The following is an 8,681-nucleotide window of genomic DNA, read 5'->3' on the forward strand; positions in this document are numbered from 1 at the left end:
GAAACTGCTGCCACATCAACTTTTATGAATTCAACACTGTGTACCAGGAACTGCTCGGCACTATAGATGAAGATGAATATTGGTCATGTAAGAAAGAAATGTATATGTAGGTATAAACATAAAAAATTACAAAGTAATGTCATACCTGCAATTATAAAGATATTTTAAAAAGCACTGTGGGAAGAGTCCCAAGGGGCCTCAGAACCAACACATCCATAGTTTGTCATCAGACCACAACAGAGCATCACCTGATTAGCATCACAAGCAGAACACGCAAAGAGAGGTCTCAATGGGTACACAAGCCCCCTGAGTCAAATCCTATTCAGTGGGGTCAGCCCCCATACAGCTGTTCATATGCTGTGGGCATGGCCAACCCTTACAGCCAGTCAGCCTGAGCATCAATCCCAGTGATGTCCCAAAAGCAATCAAGGCTTAACTATAATAGGAGGGCACACAGAACCCATATGAGGAATACTCCAGGAGCACTCTGCACAGGTGATAAAGGAGACTGAGCCACTGGGCCATACAGGGCACCTACTACATGAGACCAACTAGCCAACACTGGGAGTCTAATACATAGAAATAAACAGAGAGGGAGGCAAAATGAGAAAATAAAGAAACATGTTGCAAATGAAAGAACAGGAAAAAAACTTCAGGAAAATAAATACAATGAAGGCAAGCAACCTACCAGATAGAATTCAAAACATTGGTGATAAAGATGCTCAATGAGCATAGGGAAAGAATAGATGATCTCAGTGATAACTTCAACAAAGAGATAGTAAGCATAAAAAAGGACATAGAAATCATATAAAGAACAAGTCAGTCTATGGCCATGCCACCCTGGACAAGCCTGATCCCGTCTGATCTCGGAAACTAAGCAGGGTTGGGCCTGGTTAGTATTTGGATGGGAGACCACCTAGGAAGACCAGGTGCTGTAGGCGTAAAAAATTAAAAACTAAAAAATAAATAAAAAATAAGGGATTGGAAGCTGACAAGGTCCTTGCAATATGTGAGGTCAACAAAGGGTTGCCTTGCCTAAAAAAAAAAAAGAACCAGTCAGAAATGAAGAATACAATAACTGAAATAAAAAATACACTAGAAGGAAAAAACAGAAGATTGGATGAAGTAGAGGATCAAATCAGCGATTTGGAAAGACAAAGTAGCAGAAAACACCCAATCAGAACAGCAACAACAAAAAAATAATTTTAAAAAATGAGAATAGTTTAAGAGACCTCTGGGACAATACCACGCATTCAACATCTGCATCATAGGGGTACCAGAAGGAGAAGAGAAAGAGCAAGGAGTTGAGAACCTATTTGAGGTAATAACAACTCAACACTTTCTTAACATGGCAAAGGAAATAGACCTTCAAGTCTAGGAATTGCAGAGTCCCAAACAAAATGAACCCAAAAGGCCCAACTAAGACACATCATAATTAAAATGGCAAAGGTTAAAGACAAAGAGTACTAAAAGCAGCAAGAGAAAGACAGCTATTTACTTACAAGAGTACTTCCATAAAACTGTCAGCTGAATTCTCAACATAAAATTTGCAGGACAGAAGGGATTAGCATGAAATATTCAAAGTGAGGAAGAGCAAGGACCTACAACCAAGACTACTCTACCAGTAAGATTATCAATTAAAACTGAAGGTGAGATTAAGAGCTTCCCATACGGGAAAAAAATAAAGGAATTCATCAACACGAAGCCAGTATTACAAGAAATATTAAAGGGACTTCTTTAAGAATACTAAGGGGGGAGGAAAACATAAATATGAATAATAAAATAGCAATAACTATGTACCTATCAAAAATCGCTTTAAATGTAAATAAATTAAATGGTCCAATCAAAAGACATAGAGTGGCTGAATGGATAAGAAAATAAGACTCATACATATGCTGTCTACAAGAAACCCACTTCAGATTGAAAGACACACAGACTGAAAGTAAAGGGATGGAAAAAAATATTTCATGCAAATGGAAATCTTAAAAAAGCTGGGGTAGCAATATTTAAATCAGATAAAACAGACTTTAAAACAAGGCTATAATAAGACAAAGAAGGACATTACATAATGTTTAATAAAGGGGTCAATCCAACAAGAGGATAAAACCCTAGTAAACATTTATGCACGTAAATATATAAAGCAAATTTTGACCAACATGAGGGGACTTTATGTAATACAATCATAGTAGGGGACTTTAACACCACATTGACATCAATGGACAGATCTTCCAGACAGAAAATCAGCAAGGAAACAGCTGCCATAAATGACACACTAAACCAGATAGATTTAATTGATATTTTTAGAGCATTTCACCCGAAGCATCAGAATATGCATTCTTCTCAAGCGCACATGAAACATTTTCCAAGATAGATCACATGCTATACCACAAAACAAGTTATAAAAAATTTAAGGAAACTATAATCATATCAAGTGCCTTCTCTGACCACAATGGAATGAAACATTGTACTAAACAATGAATGGGTTAACAATGAGATCAAGGAAGAAATCAAAAGATATCTTGAGACAAATGAAAATGAAAACACAATGACCCAAAATACACAGACACAGCATAAGCAGTCCTAAGAGGGAAATTCATAGCAATATGGGCCTACTTCAAGAAACAAGAAAAGTCTCAAGCAGACAATCTAACCTTCCATTTGAAGGAACTAGACAAAGAACAGCAAACAAAACCTGAAGTGAGTAAAAGGAAGGAAATAATAAAGATCAGAGCAAAAATAAATAAAAGAGTCTAAAAAACAATACAAAAGATCAAGAAAACCAAGAGCTGGTTCTTTGGAAAGATAAACAAAATTAGTAAACGTTTAAACAACTTATCAAGAAAAAAGAGAGCACCCAAATAAAACCAAAAATAAAAGAGAAGTGGCAACTGACCCCACGAAATACAAAAGATTATAAGAAAATACTATGAGCAATTATATGCCAATGAACTGGACACTCTAGAAGAAATAAATTCCTAGAAACATACAATCTTCCAAGACTGAGTCAAGAAGAAACAGAAAATCAACCTACCAATTTACTACTAATGAATTTAATCAGTAATCAAAAAACTCCCAATAAACAAAAGTCTTGCACTAGATGGCTTCACATGTGAATTGTACCGAACAGTCAAGAATTAATACCTATTCTTCTCAAACTATTTTTAAAAATTCAAGAGAAGAGAAGCCTCCCAAGTTTGTTTTATGAGACCACTTTTACCCTGATTCCAAAACCAAGCAAAGACATTACTAAAAAAATAGGTCAATATCCCTGATGAACATAGGTGCAAAAATCCTCAGTACAATATTAGCAAACTGAATTCAGCAACACATTATAAAGATTATAAACCATGATCAAGTGGGATTTATTCATGCGATGCAAGGTTGGTTTAATATCCACATATCAATTAATATGATACAACACATTAATAAAATGAAAGCTAAAAATCATATAATTATATCGATGGATGCAAAAAAACCATTAGACAAAATCCAGCATCTATTTATGATAAAAACTCAACAAAGAGGGAATAGAAGGAACATACTTCAACATAATAAAATCTGTCTGATAAATCCACAGCTAACATCATGCTCAATGGAGAAAAGCTAAAAGTATTTTCTTTAAGATCAGGAAGAAGACAAAGATGTCCACTTTCAACACTTTTTTTCAACAGAGTATTGGAGGTCTTAGCCATGGCAATTAGACAAGAAAAAGAAATGAAGCCATCCAAACTGGACAGAAAGAAGTGAAACTATCATTTTTTGCAGATGACATGAAGCTTCCACCAAAAAATGTTAGAACTGATAAATGAATTCAGTAAAGTAGCAGGATATAAAATTAATATTTAGAAACTGGTTGCATTTTTATGTACCAATAATGAACTATCAAAAAGAGAAATTAAGAAAACAATTTCATTTACAATTGCATACAAAATAAAAATAAAAATAAAATACCGAAGAATAAATTTAACCAAGGAGATAAAAGACCTATACTTGGAAAATTATGAGTCATTGAAGAAATTGAGGAAGATACAAACAAATGGAAGCATATACTTTGCTCATGAATAAGAAGACTTAACATCTTTAAAATGTCCAAACTATCCAAAGTAATTTATAGATTCTATACAATTTTTATCAAAATACCAATGGCATTTATCACAGAACTAGAAAAAGATGATCTTAAAATCTATATAGAACCATAAAAGACCCTGAATAGCCACAGCAATCTTGAGAAAGAACAAAGTTAGAGGTATCACCCTACCTGATATCAAACTATACTATAAGTCTATAGTAATTAAAACTGACATAAAAAGACACATAGATCAACAGAACAGAATAGAGAGCCCAGAACTAAACCCACAGCTATATGACCATTTAATGTATGACACAAAAGGCAAGAATATACAATGGGTAAAGACAGTCTAGTCAATAAATGGTGTTGGAAAAACTGGACATATACATGCAAAAAAAATGAAACTCGACCACCCTGTTACACCACATACAAGAATAAATGCAAAATAGATTAAAGACTTAAATGTAAGACCCAAAACCATAAAACTCATAGAAGAAAACCTAGGCAGTAAGCTCTTTGACATTGCTCTTAGTAACATTTTTTCTGATATATCTTCTTGGGCAAGGAAAATAAAAGAAAAAATAAACAATAGGGAGTACATCAAATTAAAAAGGTTTTACATAGCGAAGAAAAACATCAACAAAACGAAAAGACAACACACTGAATGGGAGAAAATATTTGCCAACAATACATGTGATAAGGAGTTAATATCCAAAATTTATAAAGAATTTATAGAACTCAACAACAAAAATACAAACAATACAATTTAAAAATGGGCAGAGGAACTGAATAGGCATTTCGCCAAAAATGGGCAGAGGAACTGAATAGGCAGAAGGCCAATAGACATATGAAAAGATACTTAAAGATACTAATCATCAGAACAATGCAAGTTAAAACCACAAAGAGATATCACCTCACACTTGTCAAAATGGCTATCATCAATAAATCAAAAAACAAGTGTTGGCAAGAATGTGGAGAAAAAAGAACTCTCATGCACTGTTGGTGGACTTGCAAATTGGTGCAGCCACTATGGAAAACAGTATGCAGTTTCCTCACAAAATTAAAAATAGAACTATCTTATGACCCAGCAATTCCACTTCTGGGCATTTACCCCCGAAACAAAACACTAATTTTAAAAGATATCTGTAACCCTATGTTCACTGCAGCTCTATTTACAATAGCCAAGATATGGAAGCAACCTACGTGCCCATCAATAAACAATTGGATAAAGAGGTGGTACATACATTCAATGGAATATTACTTAGTCATAAAAAATACATCTTATCATTTGCAACAAAATGAATGAACTTAGAGGGTGTTATGCTAAATAAAATAAGCCAGAGAAAGATAAATATCAAATGACTTCATCTACATGTGAAATCTAAAGAACAAAATAAATAAGTAAACAAAATGGAAATAGACTCAAAGATACAGAGAACAAACTGATGATTACTAGATGGGAGGGGGTTGAGGGCTGGATGAAAAAGGTGAAGGAATTAAGAAATATAAATTTGTAGTTACAAAATAGTCACAGAGATGTGGAATACAGCATAGAAAATATACTATAATAAAGAAATACTGTAATAACTATGTACATGCCAGGTGGGTACTAGACTAATTGAGGGATAATTTTGTAAATTATATAAATGTCTAACCACTATGCTGTATACCTGAAACTAATATAAAATAATATTGAATGTCAACTCTAATTAAAAAATAAAAATTTTTTTAAAAGTGCTGTGGAAGGAGCCTGAAAAGAAAGAAACACGCTAGCAACCATGGCATTTTCATATCATGCCAACAATACTTCAAAATGACAAACACATCAGTAGAATCCTTCTCTAAAGTTAAAATATTGAGTAGAAATTCATTGCAGTTTTGAGAAATAAGAGGTATTACTCAAAATATCTTCCAACCTTCTAAAGTCCCTGAAATTTCAGCTCAAAACCTAACCAACAGAAATGTAAAAAACTCTTCAAATAAACCACTTTAATAGGAGGGTCACAGATTTTTAAAAAAAGGACTAATAAATTCACTTAATATGAGCATATTTAAGATGAGCAAACCTATATATTTTAACATTATTTATTATATTGTTTTACTCATATATAATATAAATACAGGGCTGTTTCTTATATTTCTAACTTACTGAAGGTATTTTATTGAAGGAAGTAAATATGTACATGGAATAAGATACTTTAGCAATATTTTCTTTAAACAAATTTTTTTTGAAAGCAACACATCAAAACATAAAATTATTTCCAGTGTGAGAAATTGGGGATTATTATTTTTAAAGGATTTATAACGATTTCGTTATATGTTTTTGCAAGTGAATGTCTAAGGTCGGAATGATAAAATGGTAATATTGTTAGACACTAAATATTCTGGCACTACTGAGTCTGTTATTGCACTTCTTGTCATTATTAAGTCAAAAAACATCCAGGATGTAATTTTGTTTGGGGATATCTTGCTAGCGAGACAGTAAACTTAGAACTCTGAGGCCAACTAAAGTCAACTTAAGGTATTGGTTTACAGCTGATGATGGATGTTTTAACAAAACATTTACATATTCAGGTTAATTTTGTTTGATGATTGTATATACAATCTGAATACATGTAAACTTTACTTTTTATATGTGATTCTAACTTTCAGAACATTTTCTGAAATTAAATTTTGTAGCAGAATATTGTATTTTACTATGTATTTTATATGCTTCAGGTATGTATTTGTTTTCTGAGATTCCTTCACGATTAGATTCTCATAGATATTTCACTACTTAATAAAAGTTAAGATTTTCGAAGTTATTTGATTATAACCCCAGTGTGCCTTAAACTTATAAAATTAGATAGCAAAAAAAAAAATAGAGTTCTGCTATTCTTCAAACCGTGATTTTTTTTTATGATATGAAGGGTCTTACGATATCAGTGATCAAAAATATCTCCCACCCTGATGAAGTTTCTGAAATCCCAGCTTTAAAATAGAAATAGAAGCACAGAAGTCTTTGGCGCCTCTCCTTCAATGCCCACCTTTAAGCTAATTATCAGCTCTGAAACCAGGTTGCTTGACAACTGACAGCTCTCTGAGGGCTAGGCTGCAATGGAATGCAGTAGATCACGCTGTGATGATGGAGAAAGTGGGCATTTATGTCCTGTATGATATACCTCAATGAGAAGATATACCAGAAAAGGGTGTAAATGGGTGACTCTGGACATTCTAAAGCAAGCATAAGAACATGGAGTGTCACAGGACAAGCTTATGGAAAGCAAGGAAACTTAATGAAGACAGAGAAAAGCATTATAAAGAATGCTGAGAGCATACCAATTTCACGATTTTGCCAAGGACCTGGATCTTAGATACTTTCAAAGAGAAGGAAAATTTTAAAAGAATAAAATATTTTTAACTGTTTACCAAGCAATTGAGGCATGCAGAGCTCAGCTCAGCTCTCTGGAAAGCTCAGCCTTAAACTGAATGACTAGAAGTTGGCTGAGTGGATACTTGATCCAGCATTCTCCAAAGTGTATTCACTTTGGTGGTTTAATAAAATGTTCTATTAAAAAGGATTTCTACAGTCAAATGTGTTTGGAGAACTCAGCACCTTCTAATTCCCTCTTAAAAACCCAAAATTTGTATTAGCATATTAAAAGCTTTTAAGTTTTAGAGTTGAGATATCTTTGTAAAAAGCCAGCATTTTCCAGAGTTATTTGACCTCATTACTATGTTTTGGTAACAACTATAAATATTTTGCTGGAAATGTTGAAGCGATTATAATCCCCTTTCATGTGTAGCAGGGTAAATTAGCTCCTGGTTATAAACTATGATAAAGGAGAGACAACTGATATACATTGTACCCAGTAATGACAGCCACAAAAATTATGATTGATTAAAATACATATCTTTGTCAGAAATATCCCTTTTAATGAAAATTTAGCATGAAACAGTGTCAAATGGCCATTACTAAAAATTGAAATCCTCTTTATACCTTAAAAATAGATACTGCATAAAGAATCATCAACCAAGCATTGTGAGTGGATAGATTGATTTAAAAACTGAATGTAGATTTAACTGAAGGGTTGTTCATTGTTAATAATTGTTGTGATTGTATGGATGTGATTTCCTGACCACCAGAAAATGGATTAACATGACCAACAGTTAACATGAGGCATAGATCCTATTATTAAGGTCATTTTATAATTACTGACCCAAGCCAAATTTTAACAAATAGCCCAAGAGAGAAAATCTGGATCCTATATCTAATCTCTTCCAGCTTCCCCATATCCACTTCCAAAATTAGGCTAATACATTCAAATTTACATATATAGTACAGAATGAGATTCCAGGATCCATCTTGGGACTACCTCTGAGCCTACACTCATTTCGTAAGCACTGCCCCTAACTCTGGACTCTTCTGTTAGCGCAAGTTTCTAATTTAAGCAAAGGCAAATATGATACCTTCCTAAACATTAGAATCTGAGGGGAATTAGAAGATTTCTTAATATCTAGCTCAGAACTGCTCTCCTCTCCTTCTGAACTCTTGAAATTATTGCTTTGGGTTACACAGAAAATGTTGTCTGGTTGCTATACTGATTTGCGTCTTTGGATACCTTAGAATGTA

General features: G+C 33.4%; 1 non-coding gene across 1 annotated transcript; it reads left to right on the top strand.

The window, feature by feature from the left end:
• Positions 1–822: 822 nt before the first annotated feature.
• On the top strand, positions 823–941 carry LOC120589908 (5S ribosomal RNA). Its single transcript, XR_005649583.1, has one exon. It is a non-coding gene; the product is annotated as a 5S ribosomal RNA (ribosomal RNA).
• The last annotated feature ends 7,740 nt before the right edge of the window (positions 942–8,681 follow it).

Source organism: Pteropus medius, unplaced genomic scaffold, assembly GCF_902729225.1.
Source record: "Pteropus medius unplaced genomic scaffold, Ma_sr-lr_union100, whole genome shotgun sequence".
NCBI classification, from domain to species: domain Eukaryota; kingdom Metazoa; phylum Chordata; class Mammalia; order Chiroptera; family Pteropodidae; genus Pteropus; species Pteropus medius.